The sequence below is a fragment of the Pristiophorus japonicus genome, chromosome 19 (genome assembly GCF_044704955.1).
Source record: "Pristiophorus japonicus isolate sPriJap1 chromosome 19, sPriJap1.hap1, whole genome shotgun sequence".
Taxonomy (NCBI): Eukaryota; Metazoa; Chordata; class Chondrichthyes; family Pristiophoridae; genus Pristiophorus; species Pristiophorus japonicus.
Genome location: NC_091995.1, coordinates 73,107,201 through 73,133,346, shown reverse-complemented (window position 1 = coordinate 73,133,346; position 26,146 = coordinate 73,107,201). Strand labels below are relative to the sequence as shown.

The following is a 26,146-nucleotide window of genomic DNA, read 5'->3' as shown; positions in this document are numbered from 1 at the left end:
CAGGTAACAGTAGCAATGGGGAATGGACTGTAAACAACACAAATTCCTTTCAAAGAGCAACTGAATTGAAGATCAGAGTCACAGCAGCTGACTGAGTCTTACAGTGCAGTCCAGTGGAGTAGCGTAGTATAAATGGCACAGAAATCCAGGAATAGGGAAGCCAAATTTGAGCAAAGTTCCAGGGATCACCCATGAAGCCAAAGAGCAATCGGGGTCGGGGGATAGGCACTGGGCACGGTATCTCCATAAACATCTCCGCCTCGCTACCTTTCTCTCCTCCTTGAAGATGCTCCCTCGAAACCTACTTCAGTGATCAAGGTTTAGGACACCTGTCCTGGTACCTCATGTGGCTCGGTGTAAGATTTTATTTGATAATGATCCTGTGAAGCATCATGGAAGGTTTTATTATGTTACAGGCGCTATATAAATGCAAGCTGTTGTTGTAGATGGCTCTGCCATGGTGCGAGCAGTGGCAGATTTGATGGGAGAAAATAGCTTCCATCTGTGCTCAACTTTCTCACACTCTGAAAATGTGAGGCAGATATCACATTTCAGAGTGGTCAATTACCCTCAGGTGGGTCACTTCATGAGTTCAGCCCCAGTGGCCTAATGGATAAGGCACTGGCCTCCTAAGCCAGGGATTGTGGGTTCGAGTCCCACCTGGGGTGATGTCTTTTTAAAGATTGACAATACGGCAGTTGATGGTCACAGGGTGGGCAGGGTCGGGGGATGGGTCGTGCACACAGTATCTCCTGAAACAGCTCCGCCTTGCTACCTCTCGCTCCTCCTTTCAGACACTCCATAAAATCTGATGCCATGGCTCAGTGCGTGACAATTTTGTGTGTGAGTCAGAAGGTTGTGGGTTCAAATCCCATGACAGATAGAAATCTAGTTGATACTTCAGTACAGTTGGAGCTGCTGTATTTTGGCTTGAATTCATGGCAGAAAGTGTCATGGACTGTGAGGCAAGTTTCCTGCAATCCCAAAATGACAATACAATCATCCACAATAAGCCCATGGATAGACACAATTGGGTAGGGCAGAGTAACCGACAGGTATACTGAAGGTATTTCCGTAACAATGTGGAGAATTGTTCTGTGGCCGAAAGTTAAGTTGGAGGCCACCCTCAGATCCAGAAATGGACTTTAACCCAGGAGAGGGAATTTCTAGCCAGGACCCACACAGCAGCAAAATAAACCAGAAGGACAGTCATAGACTCAGCAGGTAACAGTAGCAATGGAGAACGGACTGTAAACTACACAAAATTCCTTTCAAAGAGCAACTGAATAGAAGATCAGAGTCACAGCAGCTGACTGAGTCTTACAGTGCAGTCCAGTGGAGTAGCATAGTATGAATGGCAGAGAAATCCAGGAATGGTGAAGTCAAATTTGAGCAAAGTTCCAGGGCTCACCCATGAAAACAAAGAGCAATCGGGGTCGGGGGATAGGCACTGGGCACGGTATCTCCATAAACATCTCCGCCTCGCGACCTTTCTCTCCTCCTTGAAGATACTTCCTCGAAACCTACTTCACTGGCCAATTGCCCTCAGGTGGGTCACTTCATGTATTCAGCCCCAGTGGCCTAATGGATAAGGCACTGGCCTTCTAAGCCAGGGATTGTGGGTTCGAGCCCCACCTGGGGTGATGTCTTTTTAAAGATTGACAATACGGCAGTTGCAGTTGGGCAAGTGATGTCAGGTTCAGCAAGGCAGGGAGGCTTCATTCGGACCAAGATGTCATCAACTTCAAACTTGTGCAAAGTTCCAGTGCTCACTGATGGTCACAGGGAAGGCATGGTCGGGGGATGGGTAATGGACACAGTATCTCCCGAAACAGCTCCGCCTTGCTACCTCTCGCTCCTCCTTTAAGACACTCCCTAAAAACTTGCTTTTTTCACCGCGAAATGGCCATAGCACAATAGGTAGCACTCTTGCTTGTGAGTCAGGTGGATCTTGGTTCAAATCCCACCACAGGCACTTAAACAAAATCTAATTGATACTTCAGTGCAAAGGGACTGTTGCAGGTGCTGTATTTTGGCTTGATGGACTGTGAGACAAAGACTGACATGTCAATGCAATCATCCACAATAAGCCCATGGGTAGATACAAGTGGGTAGGGCAGATTAACCGACAGGCATACTGAAGGTATTTCCGTGAAAATGTGGAGAATTGTTCTGTGGCCGAAAGTTAAGTTGGAGGCCACCCGAGGATCAGAAATGGACTTTAGCCCAGGAGAGGGAATTTCTGGCCAGGACCCACACAGCAGCAAAATAAACCAGTAGGACAGTCATAGACTCAGCAGGTAACAGTAGCAATGGGGAATGGACTGTAAACAACACAAATTCCTTTCAAAGAGCAACTGAATAGAAGATCAGAGTCACAGCAGCTGACTGAGTCTTACAGTGCAGTCCAGTGGAGTAGCATAGTATAAATGGCACAGAAATCCAGGAATAGGGAAGTCAAATTTGAGCAAAGTTCCAGGGATCACCCATGAAGCCAAAGAGCAATCGGGGTCGGGGGATAGGCACTGGGCACGGTATCTCCATAAACATCTCCGCCTCGCTACCTTTCTCTCCTCCTTGAAGATGCTCCCTCGAAACCTACTTCAGTGATCAAGGTTTAGGACACCTGTCCTGGTACCTCATGTGGCTCGGTGTAAGATTTTATTTGATAATGATCCTGTGAAGCATCATGGAAGGTTTTATTATGTTACAGGCGCTATATAAATGCAAGCTGTTGTTGTAGATGGCTCTGCCATGGTGCGAGCAGTGGCAGATATGATGGGAGAAAATAGCTTCCATCTGTGCTCAACTTTCTCACACTCTGAAAATGTGAGGCAGATATCACATTTCAGAGTGGTCAATTACCCTCAGGTGGGTCACTTCATGAGTTCAGCCCCAGTGGCCTAATGGATAAGGCACTGGCCTCCTAAGCCAGGGATTGTGGGTTCGAGTCCCACCTGGGGTGATGTCTTTTTAAAGATTGACAATACGGCAGTTGATGGTCACAGGGTGGGCAGGGTCGGGGGATGGGTCGTGCACACAGTATCTCCTGAAACAGCTCCGCCTTGCCACCTCTCGCTCCTCCTTTCAGACACTCCATAAAATCTGATGCCATGGCTCAGTGCGTGACAATTTTGTGTGTGAGTCAGAAGGTTGTGGGTTCAAATCCCATGACAGATAGAAATCTAGTTGATACTTCAGTACAGTTGGAGCTGCTGTATTTTGGCTTGAATTCATGGCAGAAAGTGTCATGGACTGTGAGACAAGTTTCCTGCAATCCCAAAATGACAATACAATCATCCACAATAAGCCCATGGATAGACACAATTGGGTAGGGCAGAGTAACCGACAGGTATACTGAAGGTATTTCCGTAACAATGTGGAGAATTGTTCTGTGGCCGAAAGTTAAGTTGGAGGCCACCCTCAGATCCAGAAATGGACTTTAACCCAGGAGAGGGAATTTCTAGCCAGGACCCACACAGCAGCAAAATAAACCAGAAGGACAGTCATAGACTCAGCAGGTAACAGTAGCAATGGAGAACGGACTGTAAACTACACAAAATTCCTTTCAAAGAGCAACTGAATAGAAGATCAGAGTCACAGCAGCTGACTGAGTCTTACAGTGCAGTCCAGTGGAGTAGCATAGTATGAATGGCAGAGAAATCCAGGAATGGTGAAGTCAAATTTGAGCAAAGTTCCAGGGCTCACCCATGAAAACAAAGAGCAATCAGGGTCGGGGGATAGGCACTGGGCACGGTATCTCCATAAACATCTCCGCCTCGCGACCTTTCTCTCCTCCTGAGAAGATACTTCCTCGAAACCTACTTCACTGGCCAATTGCCCTCAGGTGGGTCACTTCATGTGTTCAGCCCCAGGGGCCTAATGGATAAGGCACTGGCCTTCTAAGCCAGGGATTGTGGGTTCGAGCCCCACCTGGGGTGATGTCTTTTTAAAGATTGACAATACGGCAGTTGCAGTTGGGCAAGTGATGTCAGGTTCAGCAAGGCAGGGAGGCTTCATTCGGACCAAGATGTCATCAACTTCAAACTTGTGCAAAGTTCCAGTGCTCACTGATGGTCACAGGGAAGGCATGGTCGGGGGATGGGTAATGGACACAATATCTCCCGAAACAGCTCCGCCTTGCTACCTCTCGCTCCTCCTTTAAGACACTCCCTAAAAACTTGCTTTTTTCACCGCGAAATGGCCATAGCACAATAGGTAGCACTCTTGCTTGTGAGTCAGGTGGATCTGGGTTCAAATCCCACCACAGGCACTTAAACAAAATCTAATTGATACTTCAGTGCAAAGGGACTGTTGCAGGTGCTGTATTTTGGCTTGATGGACTGTGAGACAAAGACTGACATGTCAATGCAATCATCCACAATAAGCCCATGGGTAGATACAAGTGGGTGGGGCAGAGTAACCGACAGGCATACTGATGGTATTTCCGTGAAAATGTGGAGAATTGTTCTGTGGCCGAAAGTTAAGTTGGAGGCCACCCGAGGATCAGAAATGGACTTTAGCCCAGGAGAGGGAATTTCTGGCCAGGACCCACACAGTAGCAAAATAAACCAGTAGGACAGTCATAGACTCAGCAGGTAACAGTAGCAATGGGGAATGGACTGTAAACAACACAAATTCCTTTCAAAGAGCAACTGAATTGAAGATCAGAGTCACAGCAGCTGACTGAGTCTTACAGTGCAGTCCAGTGGAGTAGCGTAGTATAAATGGCACAGAAATCCAGGAATAGGGAAGCCAAATTTGAGCAAAGTTCCAGGGATCACCCATGAAGCCAAAGAGCAATCGGGGTCGGGGGATAGGCACTGGGCACGGTATCTCCATAAACATCTCCGCCTCGCTACCTTTCTCTCCTCCTTGAAGATGCTCCCTCGAAACCTACTTCAGTGATCAAGGTTTAGGACACCTGTCCTGGTACCTCATGTGGCTCGGTGTAAGATTTTATTTGATAATGATCCTGTGAAGCATCATGGAAGGTTTTATTATGTTACAGGCGCTATATAAATGCAAGCTGTTGTTGTAGATGGCTCTGCCATGGTGCGAGCAGTGGCAGATATGATGGGAGAAAATAGCTTCCATCTGTGCTCAACTTTCTCACACTCTGAAAATGTGAGGCAGATATCACATTTCAGAGTGGTCAATTACCCTCAGGTGGGTCACTTCATGAGTTCAGCCCCAGTGGCCTAATGGATAAGGCACTGGCCTCCTAAGCCAGGGATTGTGGGTTCGAGTCCCACCTGGGGTGATGTCTTTTTAAAGATTGACAATACGGCAGTTGATGGTCACAGGGTGGGCAGGGTCGGGGGATGGGTCGTGCACACAGTATCTCCTGAAACAGCTCCGCCTTGCTACCTCTCGCTCCTCCTTTCAGACACTCCATAAAATCTGATGCCATGGCTCAGTGCGTGACAATTTTGTGTGTGAGTCAGAAGGTTGTGGGTTCAAATCCCATGACAGATAGAAATCTAGTTGATACTTCAGTACAGTTGGAGCTGCTGTATTTTGGCTTGAATTCATGGCAGAAAGTGTCATGGACTGTGAGGCAAGTTTCCTGCAATCCCAAAATGACAATACAATCATCCACAATAAGCCCATGGATAGACACAATTGGGTAGGGCAGAGTAACCGACAGGTATACTGAAGGTATTTCCGTAACAATGTGGAGAATTGTTCTGTGGCCGAAAGTTAAGTTGGAGGCCACCCTCAGATCCAGAAATGGACTTTAACCCAGGAGAGGGAATTTCTAGCCAGGACCCACACAGCAGCAAAATAAACCAGAAGGACAGTCATAGACTCAGCAGGTAACAGTAGCAATGGAGAACGGACTGTAAACTACACAAAATTCCTTTCAAAGAGCAACTGAATAGAAGATCAGAGTCACAGCAGCTGACTGAGTCTTACAGTGCAGTCCAGTGGAGTAGCATAGTATGAATGGCAGAGAAATCCAGGAATGGTGAAGTCAAATTTGAGCAAAGTTCCAGGGCTCACCCATGAAAACAAAGAGCAATCAGGGTCGGGGGATAGGCACTGGGCACGGTATCTCCATAAACATCTCCGCCTCGCGACCTTTCTCTCCTCCTGAGAAGATACTTCCTCGAAACCTACTTCACTGGCCAATTGCCCTCAGGTGGGTCACTTCATGTATTCAGCCCCAGTGGCCTAATGGATAAGGCACTGGCCTTCTAAGCCAGGGATTGTGGGTTCGAGCCCCACCTGGGGTGATGTCTTTTTAAAGATTGACAATACGGCAGTTGCAGTTGGGCAAGTGATGTCAGGTTCAGCAAGGCAGGGAGGCTTCATTCGGACCAAGATGTCATCAACTTCAAACTTGTGCAAAGTTCCAGTGCTCACTGATGGTCACAGGGAAGGCATGGTCGGGGGATGGGTAATGGACACAATATCTCCCGAAACAGCTCCGCCTTGCTACCTCTCGCTCCTCCTTTAAGACACTCCCTAAAAACTTGCTTTTTTCACCGCGAAATGGCCATAGCACAATAGGTAGCACTCTTGCTTGTGAGTCAGGTGGATCTGGGTTCAAATCCCACCACAGGCACTTAAACAAAATCTAATTGATACTTCAGTGCAAAGGGACTGTTGCAGGTGCTGTATTTTGGCTTGATGGACTGTGAGACAAAGACTGACATGTCAATGCAATCATCCACAATAAGCCCATGGGTAGATACAAGTGGGTGGGGCAGAGTAACCGACAGGCATACTGATGGTATTTCCGTGAAAATGTGGAGAATTGTTCTGTGGCCGAAAGTTAAGTTGGAGGCCACCCGAGGATCAGAAATGGACTTTAGCCCAGGAGAGGGAATTTCTGGCCAGGACCCACACAGTAGCAAAATAAACCAGTAGGACAGTCATAGACTCAGCAGGTAACAGTAGCAATGGGGAATGGACTGTAAACAACACAAATTCCTTTCAAAGAGCAACTGAATTGAAGATCAGAGTCACAGCAGCTGACTGAGTCTTACAGTGCAGTCCAGTGGAGTAGCGTAGTATAAATGGCACAGAAATCCAGGAATAGGGAAGCCAAATTTGAGCAAAGTTCCAGGGATCACCCATGAAGCCAAAGAGCAATCGGGGTCGGGGGATAGGCACTGGGCACGGTATCTCCATAAACATCTCCGCCTCGCTACCTTTCTCTCCTCCTTGAAGATGCTCCCTCGAAACCTACTTCAGTGATCAAGGTTTAGGACACCTGTCCTGGTACCTCATGTGGCTCGGTGTAAGATTTTATTTGATAATGATCCTGTGAAGCATCATGGAAGGTTTTATTATGTTACAGGCGCTATATAAATGCAAGCTGTTGTTGTAGATGGCTCTGCCATGGTGCGAGCAGTGGCAGATTTGATGGGAGAAAATAGCTTCCATCTGTGCTCAACTTTCTCACACTCTGAAAATGTGAGGCAGATATCACATTTCAGAGTGGTCAATTACCCTCAGGTGGGTCACTTCATGAGTTCAGCCCCAGTGGCCTAATGGATAAGGCACTGGCCTCCTAAGCCAGGGATTGTGGGTTCGAGTCCCACCTGGGGTGATGTCTTTTTAAAGATTGACAATACGGCAGTTGATGGTCACAGGGTGGGCAGGGTCGGGGGATGGGTCGTGCACACAGTATCTCCTGAAACAGCTCCGCCTTGCTACCTCTCGCTCCTCCTTTCAGACACTCCATAAAATCTGATGCCATGGCTCAGTGCGTGACAATTTTGTGTGTGAGTCAGAAGGTTGTGGGTTCAAATCCCATGACAGATAGAAATCTAGTTGATACTTCAGTACAGTTGGAGCTGCTGTATTTTGGCTTGAATTCATGGCAGAAAGTGTCATGGACTGTGAGGCAAGTTTCCTGCAATCCCAAAATGACAATACAATCATCCACAATAAGCCCATGGATAGACACAATTGGGTAGGGCAGAGTAACCGACAGGTATACTGAAGGTATTTCCGTAACAATGTGGAGAATTGTTCTGTGGCCGAAAGTTAAGTTGGAGGCCACCCTCAGATCCAGAAATGGACTTTAACCCAGGAGAGGGAATTTCTAGCCAGGACCCACACAGCAGCAAAATAAACCAGAAGGACAGTCATAGACTCAGCAGGTAACAGTAGCAATGGAGAACGGACTGTAAACTACACAAAATTCCTTTCAAAGAGCAACTGAATAGAAGATCAGAGTCACAGCAGCTGACTGAGTCTTACAGTGCAGTCCAGTGGAGTAGCATAGTATGAATGGCAGAGAAATCCAGGAATGGTGAAGTCAAATTTGAGCAAAGTTCCAGGGCTCACCCATGAAAACAAAGAGCAATCGGGGTCGGGGGATAGGCACTGGGCACGGTATCTCCATAAACATCTCCGCCTCGCGACCTTTCTCTCCTCCTTGAAGATACTTCCTCGAAACCTACTTCACTGGCCAATTGCCCTCAGGTGGGTCACTTCATGTATTCAGCCCCAGTGGCCTAATGGATAAGGCACTGGCCTTCTAAGCCAGGGATTGTGGGTTCGAGCCCCACCTGGGGTGATGTCTTTTTAAAGATTGACAATACGGCAGTTGCAGTTGGGCAAGTGATGTCAGGTTCAGCAAGGCAGGGAGGCTTCATTCGGACCAAGATGTCATCAACTTCAAACTTGTGCAAAGTTCCAGTGCTCACTGATGGTCACAGGGAAGGCATGGTCGGGGGATGGGTAATGGACACAGTATCTCCCGAAACAGCTCCGCCTTGCTACCTCTCGCTCCTCCTTTAAGACACTCCCTAAAAACTTGCTTTTTTCACCGCGAAATGGCCATAGCACAATAGGTAGCACTCTTGCTTGTGAGTCAGGTGGATCTTGGTTCAAATCCCACCACAGGCACTTAAACAAAATCTAATTGATACTTCAGTGCAAAGGGACTGTTGCAGGTGCTGTATTTTGGCTTGATGGACTGTGAGACAAAGACTGACATGTCAATGCAATCATCCACAATAAGCCCATGGGTAGATACAAGTGGGTAGGGCAGATTAACCGACAGGCATACTGAAGGTATTTCCGTGAAAATGTGGAGAATTGTTCTGTGGCCGAAAGTTAAGTTGGAGGCCACCCGAGGATCAGAAATGGACTTTAGCCCAGGAGAGGGAATTTCTGGCCAGGACCCACACAGCAGCAAAATAAACCAGTAGGACAGTCATAGACTCAGCAGGTAACAGTAGCAATGGGGAATGGACTGTAAACAACACAAATTCCTTTCAAAGAGCAACTGAATAGAAGATCAGAGTCACAGCAGCTGACTGAGTCTTACAGTGCAGTCCAGTGGAGTAGCATAGTATAAATGGCACAGAAATCCAGGAATAGGGAAGTCAAATTTGAGCAAAGTTCCAGGGATCACCCATGAAGCCAAAGAGCAATCGGGGTCGGGGGATAGGCACTGGGCACGGTATCTCCATAAACATCTCCGCCTCGCTACCTTTCTCTCCTCCTTGAAGATGCTCCCTCGAAACCTACTTCAGTGATCAAGGTTTAGGACACCTGTCCTGGTACCTCATGTGGCTCGGTGTAAGATTTTATTTGATAATGATCCTGTGAAGCATCATGGAAGGTTTTATTATGTTACAGGCGCTATATAAATGCAAGCTGTTGTTGTAGATGGCTCTGCCATGGTGCGAGCAGTGGCAGATATGATGGGAGAAAATAGCTTCCATCTGTGCTCAACTTTCTCACACTCTGAAAATGTGAGGCAGATATCACATTTCAGAGTGGTCAATTACCCTCAGGTGGGTCACTTCATGAGTTCAGCCCCAGTGGCCTAATGGATAAGGCACTGGCCTCCTAAGCCAGGGATTGTGGGTTCGAGTCCCACCTGGGGTGATGTCTTTTTAAAGATTGACAATACGGCAGTTGATGGTCACAGGGTGGGCAGGGTCGGGGGATGGGTCGTGCACACAGTATCTCCTGAAACAGCTCCGCCTTGCCACCTCTCGCTCCTCCTTTCAGACACTCCATAAAATCTGATGCCATGGCTCAGTGCGTGACAATTTTGTGTGTGAGTCAGAAGGTTGTGGGTTCAAATCCCATGACAGATAGAAATCTAGTTGATACTTCAGTACAGTTGGAGCTGCTGTATTTTGGCTTGAATTCATGGCAGAAAGTGTCATGGACTGTGAGACAAGTTTCCTGCAATCCCAAAATGACAATACAATCATCCACAATAAGCCCATGGATAGACACAATTGGGTAGGGCAGAGTAACCGACAGGTATACTGAAGGTATTTCCGTAACAATGTGGAGAATTGTTCTGTGGCCGAAAGTTAAGTTGGAGGCCACCCTCAGATCCAGAAATGGACTTTAACCCAGGAGAGGGAATTTCTAGCCAGGACCCACACAGCAGCAAAATAAACCAGAAGGACAGTCATAGACTCAGCAGGTAACAGTAGCAATGGAGAACGGACTGTAAACTACACAAAATTCCTTTCAAAGAGCAACTGAATAGAAGATCAGAGTCACAGCAGCTGACTGAGTCTTACAGTGCAGTCCAGTGGAGTAGCATAGTATGAATGGCAGAGAAATCCAGGAATGGTGAAGTCAAATTTGAGCAAAGTTCCAGGGCTCACCCATGAAAACAAAGAGCAATCGGGGTCGGGGGATAGGCACTGGGCACGGTATCTCCATAAACATCTCCGCCTCGCGACCTTTCTCTCCTCCTTGAAGATACTTCCTCGAAACCTACTTCACTGGCCAATTGCCCTCAGGTGGGTCACTTCATGTATTCAGCCCCAGTGGCCTAATGGATAAGGCACTGGCCTTCTAAGCCAGGGATTGTGGGTTCGAGCCCCACCTGGGGTGATGTCTTTTTAAAGATTGACAATACGGCAGTTGCAGTTGGGCAAGTGATGTCAGGTTCAGCAAGGCAGGGAGGCTTCATTCGGACCAAGATGTCATCAACTTCAAACTTGTGCAAAGTTCCAGTGCTCACTGATGGTCACAGGGAAGGCATGGTCGGGGGATGGGTAATGGACACAGTATCTCCCGAAACAGCTCCGCCTTGCTACCTCTCGCTCCTCCTTTAAGACACTCCCTAAAAACTTGCTTTTTTCACCGCGAAATGGCCATAGCACAATAGGTAGCACTCTTGCTTGTGAGTCAGGTGGATCTGGGTTCAAATCCCACCACAGGCACTTAAACAAAATCTAATTGATACTTCAGTGCAAAGGGACTGTTGCAGGTGCTGTATTTTGGCTTGATGGACTGTGAGACAAAGACTGACATGTCAATGCAATCATCCACAATAAGCCCATGGGTAGATACAAGTGGGTAGGGCAGAGTAACCGACAGGCATACTGAAGGTATTTCCGTGAAAATGTGGAGAATTGTTCTGTGGCCGAAAGTTAAGTTGGAGGCCACCCGAGGATCAGAAATGGACTTTAGCCCAGGAGAGGGAATTTCTGGCCAGGACCCACACAGCAGCAAAATAAACCAGTAGGACAGTCATAGACTCAGCAGGTAACAGTAGCAATGGGGAATGGACTGTAAACAACACAAATTCCTTTCAAAGAGCAACTGAATTGAAGATCAGAGTCACAGCAGCTGACTGAGTCTTACAGTGCAGTCCAGTGGAGTAGCATAGTATAAATGGCACCGAAATCCAGGAATAGGGAAGTCAAATTTGAGCAAAGTTCCAGGGATCACCCATGAAGCCAAAGAGCAATCGGGGTCGGGGGATAGGCACTGGGCACGGTATCTCCATAAACATCTCCGCCTCGCTACCTTTCTCTCCTCCTTGAAGATGCTCCCTCGAAACCTACTTCAGTGATCAAGGTTTTGGACACCTGTCCTGGTACCTCATGTGGCTCGGTGTAAGATTTTATTTGATAATGATCCTGTGAAGCATCATGGAAGGTTTTATTATGTTACAGGCGCTATATAAATGCAAGCTGTTGTTGTAGATGGCTCTGCCATGGTGCGAGCAGTGGCAGATATGATGGGAGAAAATAGCTTCCATCTGTGCTCAACTTTCTCACACTCTGAAAATGTGAGGCAGATATCACATTTCAGAGTGGTCAATTACCCTCAGGTGGGTCACTTCATGAGTTCAGCCCCAGTGGCCTAATGGATAAGGCACTGGCCTCCTAAGCCAGGGATTGTGGGTTCGAGTCCCACCTGGGGTGATGTCTTTTTAAAGATTGACAATACGGCAGTTGATGGTCACAGGGTGGGCAGGGTCGGGGGATGGGTCGTGCACACAGTATCTCCTGAAACAGCTCCGCCTTGCTACCTCTCGCTCCTCCTTTCAGACACTCCATAAAATCTGATGCCATGGCTCAGTGCGTGACAATTTTGTGTGTGAGTCAGAAGGTTGTGGGTTCAAATCCCATGACAGATAGAAATCTAGTTGATACTTCAGTACAGTTGGAGCTGCTGTATTTTGGCTTGAATTCATGGCAGAAAGTGTCATGGACTGTGAGACAAGTTTCCTGCAATCCCAAAATGACAATACAATCATCCACAATAAGCCCATGGATAGACACAATTGGGTAGGGCAGAGTAACCGACAGGTATACTGAAGGTATTTCCGTAACAATGTGGAGAATTGTTCTGTGGCCGAAAGTTAAGTTGGAGGCCACCCTCAGATCCAGAAATGGACTTTAACCCAGGAGAGGGAATTTCTAGCCAGGACCCACACAGCAGCAAAATAAACCAGAAGGACAGTCATAGACTCAGCAGGTAACAGTAGCAATGGAGAACGGACTGTAAACTACACAAAATTCCTTTCAAAGAGCAACTGAATAGAAGATCAGAGTCACAGCAGCTGACTGAGTCTTACAGTGCAGTCCAGTGGAGTAGCATAGTATGAATGGCAGAGAAATCCAGGAATGGTGAAGTCAAATTTGAGCAAAGTTCCAGGGCTCACCCATGAAAACAAAGAGCAATCGGGGTCGGGGGATAGGCACTGGGCACGGTATCTCCATAAACATCTCCGCCTCGCGACCTTTCTCTCCTCCTTGAAGATACTTCCTCGAAACCTACTTCACTGGCCAATTGCCCTCAGGTGGGTCACTTCATGTATTCAGCCCCAGTGGCCTAATGGATAAGGCACTGGCCTTCTAAGCCAGGGATTGTGGGTTCGAGCCCCACCTGGGGTGATGTCTTTTTAAAGATTGACAATACGGCAGTTGCAGTTGGGCAAGTGATGTCAGGTTCAGCAAGGCAGGGAGGCTTCATTCGGACCAAGATGTCATCAACTTCAAACTTGTGCAAAGTTCCAGTGCTCACTGATGGTCACAGGGAAGGCATGGTCGGGGGATGGGTAATGGACACAGTATCTCCCGAAACAGCTCCGCCTTGCTACCTCTCGCTCCTCCTTTAAGACACTCCCTAAAAACTTGCTTTTTTCACCGCGAAATGGCCATAGCACAATAGGTAGCACTCTTGCTTGTGAGTCAGGTGGATCTGGGTTCAAATCCCACCACAGGCACTTAAACAAAATCTAATTGATACTTCAGTGCAAAGGGACTGTTGCAGGTGCTGTATTTTGGCTTGATGGACTGTGAGACAAAGACTGACATGTCAATGCAATCATCCACAATAAGCCCATGGGTAGATACAAGTGGGTAGGGCAGATTAACCGACAGGCATACTGAAGGTATTTCCGTGAAAATGTGGAGAATTGTTCTGTGGCCGAAAGTTAAGTTGGAGGCCACCCGAGGATCAGAAATGGACTTTAGCCCAGGAGAGGGAATTTCTGGCCAGGACCCACACAGCAGCAAAATAAACCAGTAGCACAGTCATAGACTCAGCAGGTAACAGTAGCAATGGGGAATGGACTGTAAACAACACAAATTCCTTTCAAAGAGCAACTGAATAGAAGATCAGAGTCACAGCAGCTGACTGAGTCTTACAGTGCAGTCCAGTGGAGTAGCATAGTATAAATGGCACAGAAATCCAGGAATAGGGAAGTCAAATTTGAGCAAAGTTCCAGGGATCACCCATGAAGCCAAAGAGCAATCGGGGTCGGGGGATAGGCACTGGGCACGGTATCTCCATAAACATCTCCGCCTCGCTACCTTTCTCTCCTCCTTGAAGATGCTCCCTCGAAACCTACTTCAGTGATCAAGGTTTAGGACACCTGTCCTGGTACCTCATGTGGCTCGGTGTAAGATTTTATTTGATAATGATCCTGTGAAGCATCATGGAAGGTTTTATTATGTTACAGGCGCTATATAAATGCAAGCTGTTGTTGTAGATGGCTCTGCCATGGTGCGAGCAGTGGCAGATATGATGGGAGAAAATAGCTTCCATCTGTGCTCAACTTTCTCACACTCTGAAAATGTGAGGCAGATATCACATTTCAGAGTGGTCAATTACCCTCAGGTGGGTCACTTCATGAGTTCAGCCCCAGTGGCCTAATGGATAAGGCACTGGCCTCCTAAGCCAGGGATTGTGGGTTCGAGTCCCACCTGGGGTGATGTCTTTTTAAAGATTGACAATACGGCAGTTGATGGTCACAGGGTGGGCAGGGTCGGGGGATGGGTCGTGCACACAGTATCTCCTGAAACAGCTCCGCCTTGCTACCTCTCGCTCCTCCTTTCAGACACTCCATAAAATCTGATGCCATGGCTCAGTGCGTGACAATTTTGTGTGAGAGTCAGAAGGTTGTGGGTTCAAATCCCATGACAGATAGAAATCTAGTTGGTACTTCAGTACAGTTGGAGCTGCTGTATTTTGGCTTGAATTCATGGCAGAAAGTGTCATGGACTGTGAGACAAGTTTCCTGCAATCCCAAAATGACAATACAATCATCCACAATAAGCCCATGGATAGACACAATTGGGTAGGGCAGAGTAACCGACAGGTATACTGAAGGTATTTCCGTAACAATGTGGAGAATTGTTCTGTGGCCGAAAGTTAAGTTGGAGGCCACCCTCAGATCCAGAAATGGACTTTAACCCAGGAGAGGGAATTTCTAGCCAGGACCCACACAGCAGCAAAATAAACCAGAAGGACAGTCATAGACTCAGCAGGTAACAGTAGCAATGGAGAACGGACTGTAAACTACACAAAATTCCTTTCAAAGAGCAACTGAATAGAAGATCAGAGTCACAGCAGCTGACTGAGTCTTACAGTGCAGTCCAGTGGAGTAGCATGGTATGAATGGCAGAGAAATCCAGGAATGGTGAAGTCAAATTTGAGCAAAGTTCCAGGGCTCACCCATGAAAACAAAGAGCAATCGGGGTCGGGGGATAGGCACTGGGCACGGTATCTCCATAAACATCTCCGCCTCGCGACCTTTCTCTCCTCCTTAGAAGATACTTCCTCGAAACCTACTTCACTGGCCAATTGCCCTCAGGTGGGTCACTTCATGTATTCAGCCCCAGTGGCCTAATGGATAAGGCACTGGCCTTCTAAGCCAGGGATTGTGGGTTCGAGCCCCACCTGGGGTGATGTCTTTTTAAAGATTGACAATACGGCAGTTGCAGTTGGGCAAGTGATGTCAGGTTCAGCAAGGCAGGGAGGCTTCATTCGGACCAAGATGTCATCAACTTCAAACTTGTGCAAAGTTCCAGTGCTCACTGATGGTCACAGGGAAGGCATGGTCGGGGGATGGGTAATGGACACAGTATCTCCCGAAATAGCTCCGCCTTGCTGCCTCTCGCTCCTCCTTTAAGACACTCCCTAAAAACTTGCTTTTTTCACCGCGAAATGGCCATAGCACAATAGGTAGCACTCTTGCTTGTGAGTCAGGTGGATCTGGGTTCAAATCCCACCACAGGCACTTAAACAAAATCTAATTGATACTTCAGTGCAAAGGGACTGTTGCAGGTGCTGTATTTTGGCTTGATGGACTGTGAGACAAAGACTGACATGTCAATGCAATCATCCACAATAAGCCCATGGGTAGATACAAGTGGGTAGGGCAGAGTAACCGACAGGCATACTGAAGGTATTTCCGTGAAAATGTGGAGAATTGTTCTGTGGCCGAAAGTTAAGTTGGAGGCCACCCGAGGATCAGAAATGGACTTTAGCCCAGGAGAGGGAATTTCTGGCCAGGACCCACACAGCAGCAAAATAAACCAGTAGCACAGTCATAGACTCAGCAGGTAACAGTAGCAATGGGGAATGGACTGTAAACAACACAAATTCCTTTCAAAGAGCAACTGAATAGAAGATCAGAGTCACAGCAGCTGACTGAGTCTTACAGTGCAGTCCAGTGGAGTAGCATAGTATAAATGGCACAGAAATCCAGGAATAGGGAAGTCAAATTTGAGCAAAGTTCCAGGGATCACCCATGAAGCCAAAGAGCAATCGGGGTCGGGGGATAGGCACTGGGCACGGTATCTCCATAAACATCCCCGCCTCGCTACCTTTCTCTCCTCCTTGAAGATGCTCCCTCGAAACCTACTTCAGTGATCAAGGTTTAGGACACCTGTCCTGGTACCTCATGTGGCTCGGTGTAAGATTTTATTTGATAATGATCCTGTGAAGCATCATGGAAGGTTTTATTATGTTACAGGCGCTATATAAATGCAAGCTGTTGTTGTAGATGGCTCTGCCATGGTGCGAGCAGTGGCAGATATGATGGGAGAAAATAGCTTCCATCTGTGCTCAACTTTCTCACACTCTGAAAATGTGAGGCAGATATCACATTTCAGAGTGGTCAATTACCCTCAGGTGGGTCACTTCATGAGTTCAGCCCCAGTGGCCTAATGGATAAGGCACTGGCCTCCTAAGCCAGGGATTGTGGGTTCGAGTCCCACCTGGGGTGATGTCTTTTTAAAGATTGACAATACGGCAGTTGATGGTCACAGGGTGGGCAGGGTCGGGGGATGGGTCGTGCACACAGTATCTCCTGAAACAGCTCCGCCTTGCCACCTCTCGCTCCTCCTTTCAGACACTCCATAAAATCTGATGCCATGGCTCAGTGCGTGACAATTTTGTGTGTGAGTCAGAAGGTTGTGGGTTCAAATCCCATGACAGATAGAAATCTAGTTGATACTTCAGTACAGTTGGAGCTGCTGTATTTTGGCTTGAATTCATGGCAGAAAGTGTCATGGACTGTGAGACAAGTTTCCTGCAATCCCAAAATGACAATACAATCATCCACAATAAGCCCATGGATAGACACAATTGGGTAGGGCAGAGTAACCGACAGGTATACTGAAGGTATTTCCGTAACAATGTGGAGAATTGTTCTGTGGCCGAAAGTTAAGTTGGAGGCCACCCTCAGATCCAGAAATGGACTTTAACCCAGGAGAGGGAATTTCTAGCCAGGACCCACACAGCAGCAAAATAAACCAGAAGGACAGTCATAGACTCAGCAGGTAACAGTAGCAATGGAGAACGGACTGTAAACTACACAAAATTCCTTTCAAAGAGCAACTGAATAGAAGATCAGAGTCACAGCAGCTGACTGAGTCTTACAGTGCAGTCCAGTGGAGTAGCATGGTATGAATGGCAGAGAAATCCAGGAATGGTGAAGTCAAATTTGAGCAAAGTTCCAGGGCTCACCCATGAAAACAAAGAGCAATCGGGGTCGGGGGATAGGCACTGGGCACGGTATCTCCATAAACATCTCCGCCTCGCGACCTTTCTCTCCTCCTTGAAGATACTTCCTCGAAACCTACTTCACTGGCCAATTGCCCTCAGGTGGGTCACTTCATGTATTCAGCCCCAGTGGCCTAATGGATAAGGCACTGGCCTTCTAAGCCAGGGATTGTGGGTTCGAGCCCCACCTGGGGTGATGTCTTTTTAAAGATTGACAATACGGCAGTTGCAGTTGGGCAAGTGATGTCAGGTTCAGCAAGGCAGGGAGGCTTCATTCGGACCAAGATGTCATCAACTTCAAACTTGTGCAAAGTTCCAGTGCTCACTGATGGTCACAGGGAAGGCATGGTCGGGGGATGGGTAATGGACACAGTATCTCCCGAAACAGCTCCGCCTTGCTACCTCTCGCTCCTCCTTTAAGACACTCCCTAAAAACTTGCTTTTTTCACCGCGAAATGGCCATAGCACAATAGGTAGCACTCTTGCTTGTGAGTCAGGTGGATCTGGGTTCAAATCCCACCACAGGCACTTAAACAAAATCTAATTGATACTTCAGTGCAAAGGGACTGTTGCAGGTGCTGTATTTTGGCTTGATGGACTGTGAGACAAAGACTGACATGTCAATGCAATCATCCACAATAAGCCCATGGGTAGATACAAGTGGGTAGGGCAGATTAACCGACAGGCATACTGAAGGTATTTCCGTGAAAATGTGGAGAATTGTTCTGTGGCCGAAAGTTAAGTTGGAGGCCACCCGAGGATCAGAAATGGACTTTAGCCCAGGAGAGGGAATTTCTGGCCAGGACCCACACAGCAGCAAAATAAACCAGTAGCACAGTCATAGACTCAGCAGGTAACAGTAGCAATGGGGAATGGACTGTAAACAACACAAATTCCTTTCAAAGAGCAACTGAATAGAAGATCAGAGTCACAGCAGCTGACTGAGTCTTACAGTGCAGTCCAGTGGAGTAGCATAGTATAAATGGCACAGAAATCCAGGAATAGGGAAGTCAAATTTGAGCAAAGTTCCAGGGATCACCCATGAAGCCAAAGAGCAATCGGGGTCGGGGGATAGGCACTGGGCACGGTATCTCCATAAACATCTCCGCCTCGCTACCTTTCTCTCCTCCTTGAAGATGCTCCCTCGAAACCTACTTCAGTGATCAAGGTTTAGGACACCTGTCCTGGTACCTCATGTGGCTCGGTGTAAGATTTTATTTGATAATGATCCTGTGAAGCATCATGGAAGGTTTTATTATGTTACAGGCGCTATATAAATGCAAGCTGTTGTTGTAGATGGCTCTGCCATGGTGCGAGCAGTGGCAGATATGATGGGAGAAAATAGCTTCCATCTGTGCTCAACTTTCTCACACTCTGAAAATGTGAGGCAGATATCACATTTCAGAGTGGTCAATTACCCTCAGGTGGGTCACTTCATGAGTTCAGCCCCAGTGGCCTAATGGATAAGGCACTGGCCTCCTAAGCCAGGGATTGTGGGTTCGAGTCCCACCTGGGGTGATGTCTTTTTAAAGATTGACAATACGGCAGTTGATGGTCACAGGGTGGGCAGGGTCGGGGGATGGGTCGTGCACACAGTATCTCCTGAAACAGCTCCGCCTTGCTACCTCTCGCTCCTCCTTTCAGACACTCCATAAAATCTGATGCCATGGCTCAGTGCGTGACAATTTTGTGTGAGAGTCAGAAGGTTGTGGGTTCAAATCCCATGACAGATAGAAATCTAGTTGGTACTTCAGTACAGTTGGAGCTGCTGTATTTTGGCTTGAATTCATGGCAGAAAGTGTCATGGACTGTGAGACAAGTTTCCTGCAATCCCAAAATGACAATACAATCATCCACAATAAGCCCATGGATAGACACAATTGGGTAGGGCAGAGTAACCGACAGGTATACTGAAGGTATTTCCGTAACAATGTGGAGAATTGTTCTGTGGCCGAAAGTTAAGTTGGAGGCCACCCTCAGATCCAGAAATGGACTTTAACCCAGGAGAGGGAATTTCTAGCCAGGACCCACACAGCAGCAAAATAAACCAGAAGGACAGTCATAGACTCAGCAGGTAACAGTAGCAATGGAGAACGGACTGTAAACTACACAAAATTCCTTTCAAAGAGCAACTGAATAGAAGATCAGAGTCACAGCAGCTGACTGAGTCTTACAGTGCAGTCCAGTGGAGTAGCATGGTATGAATGGCAGAGAAATCCAGGAATGGTGAAGTCAAATTTGAGCAAAGTTCCAGGGCTCACCCATGAAAACAAAGAGCAATCGGGGTCGGGGGATAGGCACTGGGCACGGTATCTCCATAAACATCTCCGCCTCGCGACCTTTCTCTCCTCCTTAGAAGATACTTCCTCGAAACCTACTTCACTGGCCAATTGCCCTCAGGTGGGTCACTTCATGTATTCAGCCCCAGTGGCCTAATGGATAAGGCACTGGCCTTCTAAGCCAGGGATTGTGGGTTCGAGCCCCACCTGGGGTGATGTCTTTTTAAAGATTGACAATACGGCAGTTGCAGTTGGGCAAGTGATGTCAGGTTCAGCAAGGCAGGGAGGCTTCATTCGGACCAAGATGTCATCAACTTCAAACTTGTGCAAAGTTCCAGTGCTCACTGATGGTCACAGGGAAGGCATGGTCGGGGGATGGGTAATGGACACAGTATCTCCCGAAATAGCTCCGCCTTGCTGCCTCTCGCTCCTCCTTTAAGACACTCCCTAAAAACTTGCTTTTTTCACCGCGAAATGGCCATAGCACAATAGGTAGCACTCTTGCTTGTGAGTCAGGTGGATCTGGGTTCAAATCCCACCACAGGCACTTAAACAAAATCTAATTGATACTTCAGTGCAAAGGGACTGTTGCAGGTGCTGTATTTTGGCTTGATGGACTGTGAGACAAAGACTGACATGTCAATGCAATCATCCACAATAAGCCCATGGGTAGATACAAGTGGGTAGGGCAGAGTAACCGACAGGCATACTGAAGGTATTTCCGTGAAAATGTGGAGAATTGTTCTGTGGCCGAAAGTTAAGTTGGAGGCCACCCGAGGATCAGAAATGGACTTTAGCCCAGGAGAGGGAATTTCTGGCCAGGACCCACACAGCAGCAAAATAAACCAGTAGCACAGTCATAGACTCAGCAGGTAACAGTAGCAATGGGGAATGGACTGTAAACAACACAAATTCCTTTCAAAGAGCAACTGAATAGAAGATCAGAGTCACAGCAGCTGACTGAGTCTTACAGTGCAGTCCAGTGGAGTAGCATAGTATAAATGGCACAGAAATCCAGGAATAGGGAAGTCAAATTTGAGCAAAGTTCCAGGGATCACCCATGAAGCCAAAGAGCAATCGGGGTCGGGGGATAGGCACTGGGCACGGTATCTCCATAAACATCCCCGCCTCGCTACCTTTCTCTCCTCCTTGAAGATGCTCCCTCGAAACCTACTTCAGTGATCAAGGTTTAGGACACCTGTCCTGGTACCTCATGTGGCTCGGTGTAAGATTTTATTTGATAATGATCCTGTGAAGCATCATGGAAGGTTTTATTATGTTACAGGCGCTATATAAATGCAAGCTGTTGTTGTAGATGGCTCTGCCATGGTGCGAGCAGTGGCAGATATGATGGGAGAAAATAGCTTCCATCTGTGCTCAACTTTCTCACACTCTGAAAATGTGAGGCAGATATCACATTTCAGAGTGGTCAATTACCCTCAGGTGGGTCACTTCATGAGTTCAGCCCCAGTGGCCTAATGGATAAGGCACTGGCCTCCTAAGCCAGGGATTGTGGGTTCGAGTCCCACCTGGGGTGATGTCTTTTTAAAGATTGACAATACGGCAGTTGATGGTCACAGGGTGGGCAGGGTCGGGGGATGGGTCGTGCACACAGTATCTCCTGAAACAGCTCCGCCTTGCCACCTCTCGCTCCTCCTTTCAGACACTCCATAAAATCTGATGCCATGGCTCAGTGCGTGACAATTTTGTGTGTGAGTCAGAAGGTTGTGGGTTCAAATCCCATGACAGATAGAAATCTAGTTGATACTTCAGTACAGTTGGAGCTGCTGTATTTTGGCTTGAATTCATGGCAGAAAGTGTCATGGACTGTGAGACAAGTTTCCTGCAATCCCAAAATGACAATACAATCATCCACAATAAGCCCATGGATAGACACAATTGGGTAGGGCAGAGTAACCGACAGGTATACTGAAGGTATTTCCGTAACAATGTGGAGAATTGTTCTGTGGCCGAAAGTTAAGTTGGAGGCCACCCTCAGATCCAGAAATGGACTTTAACCCAGGAGAGGGAATTTCTAGCCAGGACCCACACAGCAGCAAAATAAACCAGAAGGACAGTCATAGACTCAGCAGGTAACAGTAGCAATGGAGAACGGACTGTAAACTACACAAAATTCCTTTCAAAGAGCAACTGAATAGAAGATCAGAGTCACAGCAGCTGACTGAGTCTTACAGTGCAGTCCAGTGGAGTAGCATGGTATGAATGGCAGAGAAATCCAGGAATGGTGAAGTCAAATTTGAGCAAAGTTCCAGGGCTCACCCATGAAAACAAAGAGCAATCGGGGTCGGGGGATAGGCACTGGGCACGGTATCTCCATAAACATCTCCGCCTCGCGACCTTTCTCTCCTCCTTGAAGATACTTCCTCGAAACCTACTTCACTGGCCAATTGCCCTCAGGTGGGTCACTTCATGTATTCAGCCCCAGTGGCCTAATGGATAAGGCACTGGCCTTCTAAGCCAGGGATTGTGGGTTCGAGCCCCACCTGGGGTGATGTCTTTTTAAAGATTGACAATACGGCAGTTGCAGTTGGGCAAGTGATGTCAGGTTCAGCAAGGCAGGGAGGCTTCATTCGGACCAAGATGTCATCAACTTCAAACTTGTGCAAAGTTCCAGTGCTCACTGATGGTCACAGGGAAGGCATGGTCGGGGGATGGGTAATGGACACAGTATCTCCCGAAATAGCTCCGCCTTGCTGCCTCTCGCTCCTCCTTTAAGACACTCCCTAAAAACTTGCTTTTTTCACCGCGAAATGGCCATAGCACAATAGGTAGCACTCTTGCTTGTGAGTCAGGTGGATCTGGGTTCAAATCCCACCACAGGCACTTAAACAAAATCTAATTGATACTTCAGTGCAAAGGGACTGTTGCAGGTGCTGTATTTTGGCTTGATGGACTGTGAGACAAAGACTGACATGTCAATGCAATCATCCACAATAAGCCCATGGGTAGATACAAGTGGGTAGGGCAGAGTAACCGACAGGCATACTGAAGGTATTTCCGTGAAAATGTGGAGAATTGTTCTGTGGCCGAAAGTTAAGTTGGAGGCCACCCGAGGATCAGAAATGGACTTTAGCCCAGGAGAGGGAATTTCTGGCCAGGACCCACACAGCAGCAAAATAAACCAGTAGCACAGTCATAGACTCAGCAGGTAACAGTAGCAATGGGGAATGGACTGTAAACAACACAAATTCCTTTCAAAGAGCAACTGAATAGAAGATCAGAGTCACAGCAGCTGACTGAGTCTTACAGTGCAGTCCAGTGGAGTAGCATAGTATAAATGGCACAGAAATCCAGGAATAGGGAAGTCAAATTTGAGCAAAGTTCCAGGGATCACCCATGAAGCCAAAGAGCAATCGGGGTCGGGGGATAGGCACTGGGCACGGTATCTCCATAAACATCTCCGCCTCGCTACCTTTCTCTCCTCCTTGAAGATGCTCCCTCGAAACCTACTTCAGTGATCAAGGTTTAGGACACCTGTCCTGGTACCTCATGTGGCTCGGTGTAAGATTTTATTTGATAATGATCCTGTGAAGCATCATGGAAGGTTTTATTATGTTACAGGCGCTATATAAATGCAAGCTGTTGTTGTAGATGGCTCTGCCATGGTGCGAGCAGTGGCAGATATGATGGGAGAAAATAGCTTCCATCTGTGCTCAACTTTCTCACACTCTGAAAATGTGAGGCAGATATCACATTTCAGAGTGGTCAATTACCCTCAGGTGGGTCACTTCATGAGTTCAGCCCCAGTGGCCTAATGGATAAGGCACTGGCCTCCTAAGCCAGGGATTGTGGGTTCGAGTCCCACCTGGCGTGATGTCTTTTTAAAGATTGACAATACGGCAGTTGATGGTCACAGGGTGGGCAGGGTCGGGGGATGGGTCGTGCACACAGTATCTCCTGAAACAGCTCCGCCTTGCTACCTCTCGCTCCTCCTTTCAGACACTCCATAAAATCTGATGCCATGGCTCAGTGCGTGACAATTTTGTGTGAGAGTCAGAAGGTTGTGGGTTCAAATCCCATGACAGATAGAAATCTAGTTGGTACTTCAGTACAGTTGGAGCTGCTGTATTTTGGCTTGAATTCATGGCAGAAAGTGTCATGGACTGTGAGACAAGTTTCCTGCAATCCCAAAATGACAATACAATCATCCACAATAAGCCCATGGATAGACACAATTGGGTAGGGCAGAGTAACCGACAGGTATACTGAAGGTATTTCCGTAACAATGTGGAGAATTGTTCTGTGGCCGAAAGTTAAGTTGGAGGCCACCCTCAGATCCAGAAATGGACTTTAACCCAGGAGAGGGAATTTCTAGCCAGGACCCACACAGCAGCAAAATAAACCAGAAGGACAGTCATAGACTCAGCAGGTAACAGTAGCAATGGAGAACGGACTGTAAACTACACAAAATTCCTTTCAAAGAGCAACTGAATAGAAGATCAGAGTCACAGCAGCTGACTGAGTCTTACAGTGCAGTCCAGTGGAGTAGCATGGTATGAATGGCAGAGAAATCCAGGAATGGTGAAGTCAAATTTGAGCAAAGTTCCAGGGCTCACCCATGAAAACAAAGAGCAATCGGGGTCGGGGGATAGGCACTGGGCACGGTATCTCCATAAACATCTCCGCCTCGCGACCTTTCTCTCCTCCTTAGAAGATACTTCCTCGAAACCTACTTCACTGGCCAATTGCCCTCAGGTGGGTCACTTCATGTATTCAGCCCCAGTGGCCTAATGGATAAGGCACTGGCCTTCTAAGCCAGGGATTGTGGGTTCGAGCCCCACCTGGGGTGATGTCTTTTTAAAGATTGACAATACGGCAGTTGCAGTTGGGCAAGTGATGTCAGGTTCAGCAAGGCAGGGAGGCTTCATTCGGACCAAGATGTCATCAACTTCAAACTTGTGCAAAGTTCCAGTGCTCACTGATGGTCACAGGGAAGGCATGGTCGGGGGATGGGTAATGGACACAGTATCTCCCGAAATAGCTCCGCCTTGCTGCCTCTCGCTCCTCCTTTAAGACACTCCCTAAAAACTTGCTTTTTTCACCGCGAAATGGCCATAGCACAATAGGTAGCACTCTTGCTTGTGAGTCAGGTGGATCTGGGTTCAAATCCCACCACAGGCACTTAAACAAAATCTAATTGATACTTCAGTGCAAAGGGACTGTTGCAGGTGCTGTATTTTGGCTTGATGGACTGTGAGACAAAGACTGACATGTCAATGCAATCATCCACAATAAGCCCATGGGTAGATACAAGTGGGTAGGGCAGAGTAACCGACAGGCATACTGAAGGTATTTCCGTGAAAATGTGGAGAATTGTTCTGTGGCCGAAAGTTAAGTTGGAGGCCACCCGAGGATCAGAAATGGACTTTAGCCCAGGAGAGGGAATTTCTGGCCAGGACCCACACAGCAGCAAAATAAACCAGTAGCACAGTCATAGACTCAGCAGGTAACAGTAGCAATGGGGAATGGACTGTAAACAACACAAATTCCTTTCAAAGAGCAACTGAATAGAAGATCAGAGTCACAGCAGCTGACTGAGTCTTACAGTGCAGTCCAGTGGAGTAGCATAGTATAAATGGCACAGAAATCCAGGAATAGGGAAGTCAAATTTGAGCAAAGTTCCAGGGATCACCCATGAAGCCAAAGAGCAATCGGGGTCGGGGGATAGGCACTGGGCACGGTATCTCCATAAACATCTCCGCCTCGCTACCTTTCTCTCCTCCTTGAAGATGCTCCCTCGAAACCTACTTCAGTGATCAAGGTTTAGGACACCTGTCCTGGTACCTCATGTGGCTCGGTGTAAGATTTTATTTGATAATGATCCTGTGAAGCATCATGGAAGGTTTTATTATGTTACAGGCGCTATATAAATGCAAGCTGTTGTTGTAGATGGCTCTGCCATGGTGCGAGCAGTGGCAGATATGATGGGAGAAAATAGCTTCCATCTGTGCTCAACTTTCTCACACTCTGAAAATGTGAGGCAGATATCACATTTCAGAGTGGTCAATTACCCTCAGGTGGGTCACTTCATGAGTTCAGCCCCAGTGGCCTAATGGATAAGGCACTGGCCTCCTAAGCCAGGGATTGTGGGTTCGAGTCCCACCTGGGGTGATGTCTTTTTAAAGATTGACAATACGGCAGTTGATGGTCACAGGGTGGGCAGGGTCGGGGGATGGGTCGTGCACACAGTATCTCCTGAAACAGCTCCGCCTTGCCACCTCTCGCTCCTCCTTTCAGACACTCCATAAAATCTGATGCCATGGCTCAGTGCGTGACAATTTTGTGTGTGAGTCAGAAGGTTGTGGGTTCAAATCCCA

The 26,146-nt window shown here is 47.5% G+C and overlaps 23 non-coding genes across 23 annotated transcripts; all 23 read left to right on the top strand.

The window, feature by feature from the left end:
- Positions 1 to 595: 595 nt before the first annotated feature.
- trnar-ccu (transfer RNA arginine (anticodon CCU)) lies at positions 596 to 668 on the top strand. The gene has a single exon. It is a non-coding gene; the product is annotated as a tRNA-Arg (tRNA).
- Positions 669 to 1,570: 902 nt separating this feature from the next.
- On the top strand, positions 1,571 to 1,643 carry trnar-ucu (transfer RNA arginine (anticodon UCU)). Its single transcript has one exon. It is a non-coding gene; the product is annotated as a tRNA-Arg (tRNA).
- A 1,249-nt stretch (positions 1,644 to 2,892) lies between these two features.
- trnar-ccu (transfer RNA arginine (anticodon CCU)) lies at positions 2,893 to 2,965 on the top strand. Its single transcript has one exon. It is a non-coding gene; the product is annotated as a tRNA-Arg (tRNA).
- A 903-nt stretch (positions 2,966 to 3,868) lies between these two features.
- On the top strand, positions 3,869 to 3,941 carry trnar-ucu (transfer RNA arginine (anticodon UCU)). The gene has a single exon. It is a non-coding gene; the product is annotated as a tRNA-Arg (tRNA).
- Positions 3,942 to 5,190: 1,249 nt separating this feature from the next.
- On the top strand, positions 5,191 to 5,263 carry trnar-ccu (transfer RNA arginine (anticodon CCU)). The gene has a single exon. It is a non-coding gene; the product is annotated as a tRNA-Arg (tRNA).
- Positions 5,264 to 6,166: 903 nt separating this feature from the next.
- Positions 6,167 to 6,239, top strand: trnar-ucu (transfer RNA arginine (anticodon UCU)). Its single transcript has one exon. It is a non-coding gene; the product is annotated as a tRNA-Arg (tRNA).
- Positions 6,240 to 7,488: 1,249 nt separating this feature from the next.
- trnar-ccu (transfer RNA arginine (anticodon CCU)) lies at positions 7,489 to 7,561 on the top strand. The gene has a single exon. It is a non-coding gene; the product is annotated as a tRNA-Arg (tRNA).
- A 902-nt stretch (positions 7,562 to 8,463) lies between these two features.
- trnar-ucu (transfer RNA arginine (anticodon UCU)) lies at positions 8,464 to 8,536 on the top strand. Its single transcript has one exon. It is a non-coding gene; the product is annotated as a tRNA-Arg (tRNA).
- Positions 8,537 to 9,785: 1,249 nt separating this feature from the next.
- Positions 9,786 to 9,858, top strand: trnar-ccu (transfer RNA arginine (anticodon CCU)). The gene has a single exon. It is a non-coding gene; the product is annotated as a tRNA-Arg (tRNA).
- A 902-nt stretch (positions 9,859 to 10,760) lies between these two features.
- Positions 10,761 to 10,833, top strand: trnar-ucu (transfer RNA arginine (anticodon UCU)). The gene has a single exon. It is a non-coding gene; the product is annotated as a tRNA-Arg (tRNA).
- A 1,249-nt stretch (positions 10,834 to 12,082) lies between these two features.
- Positions 12,083 to 12,155, top strand: trnar-ccu (transfer RNA arginine (anticodon CCU)). The gene has a single exon. It is a non-coding gene; the product is annotated as a tRNA-Arg (tRNA).
- A 902-nt stretch (positions 12,156 to 13,057) lies between these two features.
- Positions 13,058 to 13,130, top strand: trnar-ucu (transfer RNA arginine (anticodon UCU)). The gene has a single exon. It is a non-coding gene; the product is annotated as a tRNA-Arg (tRNA).
- Positions 13,131 to 14,379: 1,249 nt separating this feature from the next.
- trnar-ccu (transfer RNA arginine (anticodon CCU)) lies at positions 14,380 to 14,452 on the top strand. The gene has a single exon. It is a non-coding gene; the product is annotated as a tRNA-Arg (tRNA).
- Positions 14,453 to 15,355: 903 nt separating this feature from the next.
- trnar-ucu (transfer RNA arginine (anticodon UCU)) lies at positions 15,356 to 15,428 on the top strand. Its single transcript has one exon. It is a non-coding gene; the product is annotated as a tRNA-Arg (tRNA).
- Positions 15,429 to 16,677: 1,249 nt separating this feature from the next.
- trnar-ccu (transfer RNA arginine (anticodon CCU)) lies at positions 16,678 to 16,750 on the top strand. Its single transcript has one exon. It is a non-coding gene; the product is annotated as a tRNA-Arg (tRNA).
- Positions 16,751 to 17,652: 902 nt separating this feature from the next.
- Positions 17,653 to 17,725, top strand: trnar-ucu (transfer RNA arginine (anticodon UCU)). The gene has a single exon. It is a non-coding gene; the product is annotated as a tRNA-Arg (tRNA).
- Positions 17,726 to 18,974: 1,249 nt separating this feature from the next.
- trnar-ccu (transfer RNA arginine (anticodon CCU)) lies at positions 18,975 to 19,047 on the top strand. Its single transcript has one exon. It is a non-coding gene; the product is annotated as a tRNA-Arg (tRNA).
- A 903-nt stretch (positions 19,048 to 19,950) lies between these two features.
- trnar-ucu (transfer RNA arginine (anticodon UCU)) lies at positions 19,951 to 20,023 on the top strand. Its single transcript has one exon. It is a non-coding gene; the product is annotated as a tRNA-Arg (tRNA).
- Positions 20,024 to 21,272: 1,249 nt separating this feature from the next.
- On the top strand, positions 21,273 to 21,345 carry trnar-ccu (transfer RNA arginine (anticodon CCU)). Its single transcript has one exon. It is a non-coding gene; the product is annotated as a tRNA-Arg (tRNA).
- Positions 21,346 to 22,247: 902 nt separating this feature from the next.
- On the top strand, positions 22,248 to 22,320 carry trnar-ucu (transfer RNA arginine (anticodon UCU)). The gene has a single exon. It is a non-coding gene; the product is annotated as a tRNA-Arg (tRNA).
- A 1,249-nt stretch (positions 22,321 to 23,569) lies between these two features.
- Positions 23,570 to 23,642, top strand: trnar-ccu (transfer RNA arginine (anticodon CCU)). Its single transcript has one exon. It is a non-coding gene; the product is annotated as a tRNA-Arg (tRNA).
- A 903-nt stretch (positions 23,643 to 24,545) lies between these two features.
- On the top strand, positions 24,546 to 24,618 carry trnar-ucu (transfer RNA arginine (anticodon UCU)). Its single transcript has one exon. It is a non-coding gene; the product is annotated as a tRNA-Arg (tRNA).
- A 1,249-nt stretch (positions 24,619 to 25,867) lies between these two features.
- On the top strand, positions 25,868 to 25,940 carry trnar-ccu (transfer RNA arginine (anticodon CCU)). The gene has a single exon. It is a non-coding gene; the product is annotated as a tRNA-Arg (tRNA).
- The last annotated feature ends 206 nt before the right edge of the window (positions 25,941 to 26,146 follow it).